Genomic DNA, 12,649 nt, shown 5'->3' on the forward strand with positions numbered 1-12,649 from the left:
GCTCCTCAAATAACTTCAGCGCACTCCCTTCGTATAGCTGAGCAATTTTTTCATAGCAGTATTCATAGACACCATCTTTCCCCTCTTTTGGGAGGACCACTATTGTGGCTTCTGTCATTGAGGAGGGCTTCTTCCCCCCCACAGCCACCTCCCCTAACATCCTCCATAACTCTGGAAGCATCGCCTCCCCATACCACCTATAAATTTCTGTGGGAAGACCATCTGGGCTGGGAGACTTCTGATTAGCCATCTCAGCTACTGGACTTTGCAATTCCTCCAGAGTTATGGGGGCTTCCAGTTCATTCTTCTCCTATTCTGAGAGAGCTGGTACCTCAATCCCCCCGAAAAAGTGATCCGTATCCCTCACCTCTTCTCCCAGCCTGGATTTATATAGGTATGCATAATACTGTCTAAATACGTCCAATATTTCAGGGGTCCGAGAGGTAATTTCTCCCCCTGGCATCCTAATCGCTACGATTACTGATGGGGATTGGTCTTCACCAACCGGGCCAACAAGCATCCTGCACACTCCCCCTCAGAAAAAGTACATTGACTCTGAAAAAGAGGCTTATTCTTTGCCTTTCTAGTAATAATATTATAAAGTTTTTGCTGACTTTTAAGCCACCTGTCTTTTTTTTCCAGGGTTGGATCTACCACATATTGATTTTCAGACTCCACAGCTTCCCTCCCAGTAACCTCCTCCCATTCCCTGGACCCCCTTTTAATATTTGCGACCTGCTGTATTATTAACCCTCTGAGAAAGGCCTTCATGGTGTCCCACACTATCCCGGCACTTGCAGAGCCCTTATTCAATGCTACAAATTCCTTTTAGTGTTACCTCTGTTGGTTCCCCCATTAACTCCAACCAAAATGAAATACTCCACGCTCTCGGGGGGTTGTGACCTTCCAACTGAATTGTAATTATTAATGGTGAATGGTCAGATACTCCCCTAGGCCGCGTACACACGGGCGGATTGTCTGTCCAACTTAGTCCGCTGAACCGTGTTTCAGCGGACAATCCGCTCGTGTGTGGGCTTCAGCGGACTTTTTCAGCGGACAGTCTGACGGACTTTGTCTTTCGGAATTTCCGTAATTTTGTCCGTCCAAACTTGGTTTTGTCCGTCCAAACTTGGTTTCAGCGGACAGTCCGCTCGTGTGTAGGCAAGTTGGATGGACTAAGTATGGCGCATGCTCAGAAAGGATTTACACGGCCGAAGGTTGCATTGCAGTGTATTGGACGTCGTTTTTCTAGTCCCGTCGTACGTGCTGTACACGTCATCGCGCAAGTTTTCAGCAGACTGTCTGTTCATCGTGTGTGGTCAAGTCCGTTCATTCAAAAGTTGAACGGACTGTCTGTCGGATTGTCTGACGAACTTAGTTGGGCAGACAATCCGCCCGTGTGTACGCGGCCCTAGTAGCGTATACTATGCTTTTTACCAACTGTACCATATCCCCGTTTCCAAAGGCCATGTCTATTCTTGACAATGTTGTATATGGGTTCTCCAAACATCTCACAGTCCCAGCTCTTCCATAAATTGGGCTAACTGTTCTTCAGAGACTTTATCAGATAGTTTCCCTGGAGGGAATCGATCTTTTCTCTTATCGAGAACTTCATTAAAGTCCCCCACCACTCCGACTGGTATGGGGCTGGACAATCATTGCTGGCTGCCATTGCTTTTTTTTTTAACAAGCCGTTTTTTTTTTTAAATGATGACATTAGTGGTATTCCACAATAGTTGGTAAGGTTTATTATCCCTTAATTAAACCTGCTCTGTTCCTGGTCAGTTTTACATAGCTATTACATACTGATGAACCCAAACTGTCACACTTGCTTATAATATTTTTCAAAGTGAATTTATAGAAATTCTAACATGTACCCACTTTAAAAAAAAAGAGTTTAAACTTCAATTATTCATTGTGTATGTGTTATTTTTTTTTTTTTTTTTTTTTTTAATACCGGATATCACCAGATTGTGAGAATATGGTCAGGTTTAGAAGATGCATATCTTTTCATGATTAGCGCACTCTAAAAGCACTTTTGTTTTATGGTTCTATGAAGTATAGAATAAAAATATAATTCTGCACATTTACTGCAGAATCATACATTAGCTAAATATAAATAAATGCACCCTGGGAATTTTCTGAATGAAAAAAAAACGGTGAGCAACCAATTAGTGGTGTAATTGAAAAAAAAAAAACTGCACTGTCCTCATATAGCTGAAACTGGATCTTTAACTCCCCCACATTCCAACCATGTCTATGTCACACACCCACTAGTCCTTCCAACAAAGAGACTTGTCCTACTCAAATTACTACAATAAAATGCATAAATGTATTTATGCAGGATTACAAAATGCAATTTCTGTGGACCAGGGGTAGTCAACCTTTTGAGCACAGTGAAAGAAAGTGAAAGAAATTGACCGTGCCAATTTTATAACAAAAAAAATGTCAACTTCACACTCACAATCACGAAAAATGATTTTTTAGAAAGTAAATGCTGTAAACTACTTAAGTAGTGAGAAATAACCCACCTGCACTCTTACGCTTCAGATCAGCCCCAATTCATGCACCTTCACATCTCAAATCTGCCCCACCACTGTACTGCCCTGCACATCTGCCCACCACTGTAACCCCCTGCTCATCTGCCCCACCACTGTAACCCCCTGCTCATCTGCCCTACCATCAATACACCACCTTTCACATCTGCCCCACTGCTCTACCCCCCCTACTTTTCTGTCCGACCACTGATCCCCCTTCTCATCTGCTCCAACACGAAACCTCCCTGCTCATCTGTCCCAACACTGAACCTCCCTGCTCATCTGTCCCAACACTGAACCTCCCTGCTCATCTGTCCCAACACTGAACCCCCTGCTCATCTGGCCCAACACAGAAACCCCCAGCTCACCTTTCCCAACACTGAACTCCCCTGCTCACCTGGCTCAACACTGAACTCCCCTGCTCACCTGGCTCAACACTGAACTCCCCTGCTCACCTGGCTCAACACTGAACCCCCCCTGCTCACCTGGCCCAACACTGAACCCCCCTGCTCATCTGCCTCAACACTGTACCCCCTGATTTTCTGTCCCACTGCTGAACCCCCTTCTTATCTCTTCCACCACTGTACCTACATCTGCCCCACCGCTGTACCCTTCTGCTCATATGCTCCACCACTGTACCCTTTTATCATCTATGATATGGGTGATATGCAGAGTGGTGAAAGGAAGCAGAGATGAGACACATCTACCTTTCCTGGCACACTCATCCTGCTGATCCAACTCTCGCATCTAGCCCGCGTGCTTGTATGTCATGTGACATACAAGCATCTGGAATGGATGCGCAATGATGACCTCAGGTCAGGGGCATTTTCTAAAAAGCAGTGGGGCTTGTGTGCAGGATCATAAGTTGGGTCCCCGCAGCTGAGAAAGTATGGCGGTCTGCGCCATAGGAAAATGTGTATGTGATTTTCATTGCGCTGAATACTGGCTCTGGGTTAAAGGGACACAGATTACATGGGTTCAGTAGTAAGTGACACAAAGGTTCAGGAATAATTTCAACAAAGTTCCCAGAAGCTCAACAGTAATTACACAAACTGTGACCTGATTGTGGTTTTCTCAATTGCAGTGAAATCCCTTCTTTCTGAGATTGGTAGTGACAACCAAGCGAGTCATCTTCCTCCAGATGGTGGGCGGGGCTAGCAGGACTGTGATTGGCTTTAGCAGTGGCCAATGACAGTCCTCCTCCTCCTAAACCCCCCCCCCTCCCCTCCGGCAGGGCTGCATCCAATCTCTTCCCCATCACAAAAATCTTAAGATCACAGCTACAGCAAAGTTAGGCAAAGTTAGAGAACCAAACAATATTTCCCATCTTTTACATGGTGTAGGTGCGGCGTGGGAAACTCTGAAATTTGAATGCATTAGTGTCTCTCTGACACTTCCCTGTGCTGCTCTGCTGATGGGGAGGGAGTCGAGTGCCAGCAAAAAAGGATTCGTGTCAGGGGTTGCCTACCCCTGCTGTAGACAAACATGATCCATTATTTTTTTTATTGTTTAATATTACCCATTTAAAAAAACTTAAACAAATTACAAGTGGGGTAGGTTTATAAAGCAATGATTTTGACATTCATCAAATTACTGTAGGTACTGTAAATGCTCCTGGTGAGAGCATCTTAATATACAGTGAATTATTCATCACCAAAGGTTTGCTAAATGTAACGTTCACTGATTTATATATATGCCTCTAGGAGTTATAACTACAACCAGCTTTTCAAAGTTGACGGTTGTTAATAACAAATGCCATAATTGCTAGAGATGCAAGCATCACTATCAAAAATCATTAATTACAGAGGTTAAAGAAAGGAATGTGTGGAACTTTCTCAGTATGCTGGAAAATCTATGTGACTAACTTCTCATAGGAAAGATACACATCTATCTAATGAAACAGTGTTAGACCCCATACACACTAGACAACTTTTGTTGTCTGATTTCCTTTAGAGTTACCAAAGCCATGTAGTGCAAGGGCCTGTCTGACTGCATACAAATTTAAACTCTTAAGCTGGATACACACTATACCATTTTCCGTAGATTTTTTCCTTCAGATTTACCAAAAACCATATAATATGAGGTCAAACCTTAAGGCTGGTTTCACATCATTGCAAATTGGATGCGGGTTCCCTGCATCCAATTTGCAATAGCGGGAGGTCTTGCCTGGCTCTCTATGGTTCACATATCTCTGTAATTAGGGCTGAAATTGAACCTGAAATGGTGGACCAGGATACACCAGACCCCTGCTGTGAAACTGATTCGAGGATGGTGTGAACCCAGCCTAATGCCGCGCACACCTGGTCGGATTTTCCGATGGGAAATGTTGGCTGTGAGCTTGTTGTCGGAAAGTCTGACCGTGTGTATGCTCCATCAAACATTTCCTGTCGGGCTTTCCGCCAACAAATGTTTCTTAGCTGGTTCTCAAATTTTCCGCCAACAAAACTTTGTTATCGGAAAGTCCTATTATGTGTACACAAGTCCATCGCACAAAAGTTTACGCATACCCAGAATCAAGCAGAAGGAGCCGCACTCGCCATTGAACTTCCTTTTTCTCAGCTCATCGTACGACATGTACGTCACCGCGTTCCCACATTCGGAATTGTTGGCCAACATTTGCATGACTGTGTGTATGCAAAACAAGTTTGAGCCAACAACCTTCGAAAAAAAATCCAAGGTTTTGTTGGCGGAAAGTCTGATCGTGTGTACACGGCATAAGAGTTTCAATTTGTATGCAATCAGGCAGACCCTTGCACTACATGGTTTTGGTAAATCTAAAGAAAAGCAGACAACTTAAGTTGCATAGTGTGTATTCAGCTTTAGTTGGGAAGAAACATTATGGGGGGGGGGGTTCTAATGTGCAATGGCTGATCTAATTTTTCATATACTCAGATGACTCTTTGGGCTACCATATGTAGACAGTTTCTGTAGGCAAGTACAAAATAATTTCATGATCTGTGCAGCTGCTGAACATTGGTGTTTGCTGTAATTGTCAGCTGTGAAGTCTTGTATTGTATTTATTAATTTTTCATGCAAATAGGAGAATATTGTAGGTCCAGTTGCAAGATATTTTCAGCACAGACAATCACTTCATTCGGCCTCATGGGCAGGGTGAATGACATCGTCCCCTATACATTATGCAAAGCATGGCTGCAATGTCTCAATGTGTGTGTGTGTGTGTATATATATATATATATAACAGTTAGACCCTAACATGGAAGTTGATATAGTTTGCTAAATTGATAGTTTAAAACAAAATTGGTCTGTGTAGCTGGGATTAGTCATCTACAACACAGAGATAAAGCAACAAACAAATTAAATAAAATAAATAACGCTATCATTAAGTGTGTATACACACACGCAACATACACAGCAGTGACACGTGTAATAGTAAAAGCTATTACATCAGCAATAACAAAATGCTGGTCTATTTACACAGCATACATTCTGGGAATGATGATATTCTGATGAGAGAGATTGGAGGAAAGAGAGAAAGAGAGTGAGAGAGAAAAAGAGAGAGAAGGGAGAGTGCTACAGAGAGACAGGAAGAGACAAAGCACATGTTGTGACATTGTAACATGCAGAACAAGTTTTCCTTTCACAGTGCCACGTGTTATAATCAAGAAGAAAACACATATATAATGTGGTATATACAGTTGAAAAGCTTCTCCAAATATGTACTTACATTGGGTGCACTGTACTAAGTGTGAACTGCTTTCAGATGTCTCCTACAGACTGTGTGAAAGAAAGCAGGGTTATAGACACAGGAAATATCCACGCTACTTTATAAGGTATGGGATAGGGGGTGGGAGAGTGGAAGGGAGGAGATACAAAAATCATATTGGTCAGACTCAGAACAGAGGCGAACACGTGATAATGCCTTAAGGAAAGTCAAACTTGAGACACATGTAGCAACCTACAAGGTTGAACAGCTAGAAAAACATAATTGTATACAGTCAACAACAGCAGAAAATGGTTAAAAAGAGATAAAGAAAATAGTAATCAAAATATCTTGCTGACTGCAGAAGCAGAAGAAAAGCCAACTTCAATAAAAAAAATATGTTTAAACAAAAACATTTTCATTACAAATTCTCATACAGATTTGTAACTGAAATTAGCAAAGTGTAACAAGTGCCCACGACAGAGAGGAGATTGGAACTCAGATTGGAAAAAAGTAGTGCATACAAATTTGTAATTTAATAGCAAGATACCCATAAATTAATCAGAAATTATATCAAAAAGTTTGATTGATAGAAAGGTCATATGAAGTCATATGAATTAAGCATAAAAACATTTTAATGACAAATTCTTAATCAGATTTGTAGTTGAAATGAGCAAATGGCAGAGAAGAGATCCAACCAAACTGGAGAACCTGGCTAAAATATACACTAGTGCTTACAAATTTGGAATTTAATAGCAATTTGCAGCTGAACCAAGATCAATAATAAATTAATCAGAAATGGCATCAGAAAGTTTGATTCGTAGAAAAATAATTGAATATTACAGTGTCTAAGTCTCTGGCAATATAACAACATTCTATTTCATGTGTAAACACACCTCAAAGTTTTGCAATTTCTAGTCTACAATCCCCTCCCCCAAACAAGCAGCGGTAAAAATGGAACATTGTGTTAAATACTTACCTTAATTTTCCTTTCTTGATGCCAATATATGGCAGCATACATATGATATAGCTCCACCCCTATATCCACCCACAGGACCTGTTTAGCTCTATAAAAGTCTGACTGAGAGCTACCTCCCCCATTCTCCGTATAAAACACAAAGATCAGAGGGAGGGTTCGTATGCTGCCATGTATTGGCTTCAGGAAAGGAAAATTACAGTATGTATTTGATACTATTTTCCATTTTCCTGAGGCCAACATGGGAGCATACATATGATACATACTGAGCTTTTGAGAGGGAGGGTTTAATGCTACAAACCTAGTCTTTATTTGACAATAGACATAAAAGTCTGGATGGTTTTCCTCCCAAACTCTACTGTAGTAAGAGCTGCTGGATCCACCCTGTAGTGTTTTAAGAACATGGGATGTGATGACCAGCTAGCCTCTTTGCAGACTGTCTCCAGAGAGCCACGGGGCGGCTGAACGGGGAGATGCCGTTGTAAACAGTATCTCCCAGTTCTGCCTAGCAACAAGTAACGTTGATCTCTGCTCCATGTGATTGGAGCAGAGATCAGTGTTCACTAACACAAAGCCCAGCCCCCCACAGTTAGTAACACACCCCTAGGAACACTTAACCCCTACACTGCCACCCCCTGGTTAACCCCTTCACTGCCAGTGTCATTTACACAGGAATCAAAGCATTTGTATAGCTTTGATTGCTGTATAAATGGCAATGGTCCCAAAAATGTCTAATGTGTCCTCCCCAATGTCGCAGTCACAATAAAAAAAATAAAAAAATAAAAAAATCGCTGATTGCCGCCATTACTAGTAAAGAAAAATTTATAAAAATGCCATAAACTATCCCCTATTTTGTAAACGCTATATCTTTTGCGCAAACCAATCAATAACCAAAAATATGTAGAATATGTATCGGCCTAAACTGAGGGAATTTTTTTTTTTATATATATATATATATTTTTGGGGGATATTTATTATAACAAAAAGTAAAAAACTATGCGTTTTTTCAAAATTGTCGCTCTATTTTTGTTTATAGCGTAAAAAATAAAAACCGCAGGGGGGATCAAATACCACCAAAAGAAAGCTCTATTTATGGGAAAAAAGGACATCAATTTTGTTTGGGAGCCACATCACACGACCACGCAATTGTCAGTTAAATCGATGCACTGCCGAATCGCAAAAAGTGGTCTGGTCTTAAGCCAGCAAAATGGTCTGGTCTGAAAGTGGTTAAAGGTGATATCCTACAATGAACAATCTTCTGTCCGAGTACAAGGAGGGTTTTCTAGAAAATCGAGGACTATTGCAAGGTTTCATTGAGGGAACCTATTTCTCATGGGAGAGTGTAGTCTATGTACCGCTCTCATGAAGTGCTCCACCAGCAGGTTTGCTGCCCATTTCTTTTGGGTAAAAGCCAAGATGGCTGAAATTTGCACCTTAAGCGAACTTAGGCTGAGCCCCAAATCCAATCCGGATTGCAGGAAAGACAGGATTTGAGATACATTTGGGTCACTAGGGTCAAACTGATGTCTAGCTGCAAAGATTGTGTACTAATTCCATATTCTGGAGTAGGCAGCATTGGTTGAACCCTTTCTGGAACTCTGTAAAGTTTTAATACCCTCTGGAGAACATCCTAACTCTTGCAACCCCTGCCTTACAATCTCATTGTGATGATTTGCGGATGTAGGGTATCTCATTCAGACAGAAGATGAGGAGTCGGCAGAGTGATCGGTGGGCACACGCTGAGATCCATTGCCAGAGAGAGCCATGGTCTGTGAAGTCAGTAAGGAAATACTGTGATGACTGTCAAATTCTCCGTCAACAATCTCCTTAGGAATTTCAGGATTAAAGAAATTGGAGAGAGGGCATAGGCCAGTTGCCCAACCCAAATATGGGTCAAGGCATCCGTCCCCTCCCCTAATGGATGAGGGTAGCGTTAGAGGAACCAGCTCACCTTGCAGATGGTTGATGAGGCAAAAATATCCATCTTGCAGACACCCCCACTCGTGGATGATCTGTTTGAACACTTTGGGGTGAAGGGACCATTCGTTGGGGTACATGAATTGTTTGGATAGGTGATCTGTTTCCAAATTCTGACAGTCTAGAAGATATATGACCCTTAAATCTGGGAGATATTGTGCCAATGTCATGATTGGTTCCACCTCTCTCTCGAGGGATTGGCTGTTCGTCCTGCCTAGTTGCTGTATGTAGGACACTGCTGCCGTGTTGTCCAGATGGAGCAGGACTGGGCGACCCTGTATGTGAGGCAGCAAGGTGGCCAGCACCATGAATGCTGCTTGAAGTTCCAGAATATTGGAAACTAGGCCCTGAGTGGAAAATTCCCCTCTGTCCTGGATCTTGAGTTGTTCGTAGGTGGGGCCCTACCCTGCTGCGCTTACATCTGTGGTAACAATGATCCATGGCTGCGGCCCTAATGGACAATGCCCTTTAGCATTTGTTTTTCATCTACCACCAGAGATTCTGGCGCCTCCAGCTGGTGATCCTGATTGGCTGGGCTAGGTATACTCTTCCACTGCATCAGGAAGCCTTGTTGGAAGACTCTGAGTTTCCAGTGAGCCCAGGGGATCATCGGAATACATGAAGCCATCGTCCTGAGAAGACTTATCCCTGATTTTGGGGAGTTTTTGAGGTGGCAAAGAAACTGGCTGCCTGAGTATTAAATTGGGCCCCTAGGTAGACCATAGTCTGTGTAAGCTCCAGCTGGCTCTGTTAATGCCTGTCCCCCAATGCAAATCTGAGGAACTGCTGGAATCACTGAAGGATCGGAACATGCCGGTAGGCATACTGCAAGTCCACTGAAATCCTCCAGTCTCCTGGTTGAATAACCTGGGTTGTGGTATGGTATAGACTCCATCTTAAGTCTATCCAGATAAATTGATTCAGCCTCTTGAGGTAGTTCTGGAGTCTACCGTTTGAACAGCCAATTACTGCCTTGCGCCACTGTTGAATCCGCCATTTTATGGCAGTGGTCTTGCCGAAACTGGGTCACTTTGAGACACCTGGCTCCAACTGCCTCTTAGGCAGGCCTGGCGTTAAAAGGACTTCTGGGTATCTGAGGGAGCAACAGGGGTCTTAGCTCTCTGCGATCTTACGAAGGTTGACTGTGTACCCATCCAACGTCTTCTGAAGTCCTTGGATGGGTGAAAGCCTCCGAAATCCCAGTACCAGTTTGGCGCTCCTCTGGATGGTTGCCCCCTCTAGCATCTGGACCTTCGATCTTGGGGCAGAATACCTGATTTTCCTCCTGTAACCCTGGAGATGGCAGTCTCAAGTTTTTTGCCCAAACAGAGCCTTCCCATCAAAAGGCAGTTTACAACAATTCTGCTTTGAGGATGGGTCAACCTCCCAGGGTTTTAGCCACCACTCTCTTTTGGCTGTGACTGAGCTGAACATGGCTCTGGAGGACCATGAAATGATGTCTATAGTTGCCTCACCTGCGATGTCCACCGAGACTTTTATCTCATCAAGAGCGTTGGCAGCTGATTTTTGATCGCATACTCCAAGTTCTGCACCCACACTCACATAGCACTTGCTACGGATGCTAAAGCAACAGTGGGTTTACAAGCACCACCTGCCACGAGGTAAAACTTTCTTAAGTCCATGTCAATGCGTCAGTCAAGGAAATTGTGAAAGGAGAAAGTCTTCCATCGGAAGTGTCACATTCTTGGCCAGTCTGGTGACTGCCGCATCCACCATTGATGGGTTAGATAAAGGGGGGCGTATCCTCCTCCATTAGTGCATACAACTTCTACAACCTATTGGTTTTTCCAATTCCCCCTGAAACAGGCCTCTTATTTCTATCATAAGTGTAAAGGTAGCTACTACCTGTTTCTTTAGGTTCCTCCTATGGAACCCAAAAGCTTGTTCACACTTGCAGCAGGCTCTGCTATTGCACTGAAAAGCAATTAGGTCACTTTTCAGAGGCATTTGATATGATTATGAAGAGGGGACAAGTGTTCCTGCTATGTGATTTTCAAACAGCGATTTGTACGCAATGTTGTAACTTGCATGGGGGCAGCCCAATTACTTGGTTGCCCTATGTGTACAAAAAGAAGCCCCTGCTCCTATTTAGGGGGGGCCAGCTTCGCACAATGTTTTTAAAGGTGTGTTCTCCCAAGTTACGATCACAGCAGAATCACGTCGCATTTGGGATGCACTGAAATGATAAAGGCACCTACTGCATGTTGTACAGCGTTTGCCACACAATTTAAAATCAGATTGTATGGTATAATAGCTTTTCTCCTTCTTTGGAGGAGGTTCCAGATCCTTCAATTCCCGTGCAGATTTTACTGCCTTAATGAATGGTGGTATTAGCGCAAAATCAAAGGCTTCAGGATCCTCTGCCGAGGAGAAAGCGATATCTTCTCCCTCTGCCTCTAAGGTTTAATACTGGATCTGGGGAATCAGCCTGCCTAATCTGCTGGGCTGGAGTCACCCTGAAGTGCCTGGTACCCTTCTAGTTAGAGAGGGTTGACTGGCTTGGCTTAGACCTGGTGCCGGGCCCACACTGTTCGCCTGCTTTTGTCCCTGGTTGCCGACACGACCAGAAAATTCTACCAGGGAGTTGGGGACTACTCTTGAGCAAGGTTGACACCTGCTGACTCTCATACTCCTGGTCTCTGGCAAGCTGCCTGAAGCAGTTTCTGCAAAGTAGCTTTCCAGGCATAGCGTCATCTCCACATGACCAACATTTGCCTTTCGGGAGCTGATCCCTCGGTGGAGAAGCTCATCAGGGCAAAACTCACTCTTTTTCTCACATCTTCTTACGTCTTGGTTATGTGGTGTTAGGCTCATGCTGGCAGAAGAACCGAAAGGTGCATAGGGGGACTGCATAGGGGAATTGCATGCACTGAAATAAAAAAAAATACATATATGCCCCCCTTTTTTTGGCAAAGAGTAACAAATTTTAATAAGAAATCTGACCCTCTGTCCCTCATTCCTCCTCGTTTGTCCCTCATTTTGGTCTGATCTTTATGCCGCGTACACACGGGCGGACTGTATGGCGTACTTAGTTCGTCATACAATCCGACGGACAGTCCGTCGTACTTTCGACTGAACGGACTTGACCACACATGGATACCCAAACAGTCCGTCGAAAGCTTGCGCGATGACGTGTACAGCACGTACGACGGGACTAGAAATAGGAAGTCCAATACACAGCAAAGCACCCTTCCGCCGTGTAAATCCTTTCTGGGCATGCGCCATTCTTAGTCCGTCTAACTAGCCTACTGACGAGCGGATTGTCCGCTGAAACCAAAGTACGACGGACAGAATTTCGAAAAATCCAAAATACTTAGTACGCCAGACTGCACGCTGAAAAAGTCCGCTGAAGCCCACACACGAGCTGACTGTCCGCTGAAATGTGTTTCGACGGACTAAGTACGCCATACAGTCCGCCCGTGTGTACGCGGCATTAGAGTTGATAATAAAATTTACTTTTTATCTATCAAAAAGTGT

The 12,649-nt window shown here is 43.6% G+C and overlaps 1 protein-coding gene across 7 annotated transcripts in view; it reads right to left on the reverse strand.

Moving 5' to 3' along the window:
- The window catches only part of SLC43A1 (solute carrier family 43 member 1), a 740,549-nt gene extending 734,193 nt beyond the window's left edge, over positions 1-6,356 (reverse strand). For all 7 annotated transcript variants that reach the window (XM_077493198.1, XM_077493195.1, XM_077493197.1 and 4 more), the window contains exon 1: positions 6,223-6,356. The gene's annotated coding sequence lies outside the window, so the exon portion shown is untranslated. The remainder of the gene's footprint in view (positions 1-6,222) is intronic.
- Between the last annotated feature and the right edge of the window lie 6,293 nt (positions 6,357-12,649).

The sequence above is a fragment of the Lithobates pipiens genome, unplaced genomic scaffold (assembly GCF_037356315.1).
Source record: "Lithobates pipiens isolate NorthernLeopardFrog02 unplaced genomic scaffold, aLitPip1_a1.2 Scaffold_19, whole genome shotgun sequence".
NCBI classification, from domain to species: domain Eukaryota; kingdom Metazoa; phylum Chordata; class Amphibia; order Anura; family Ranidae; genus Lithobates; species Lithobates pipiens.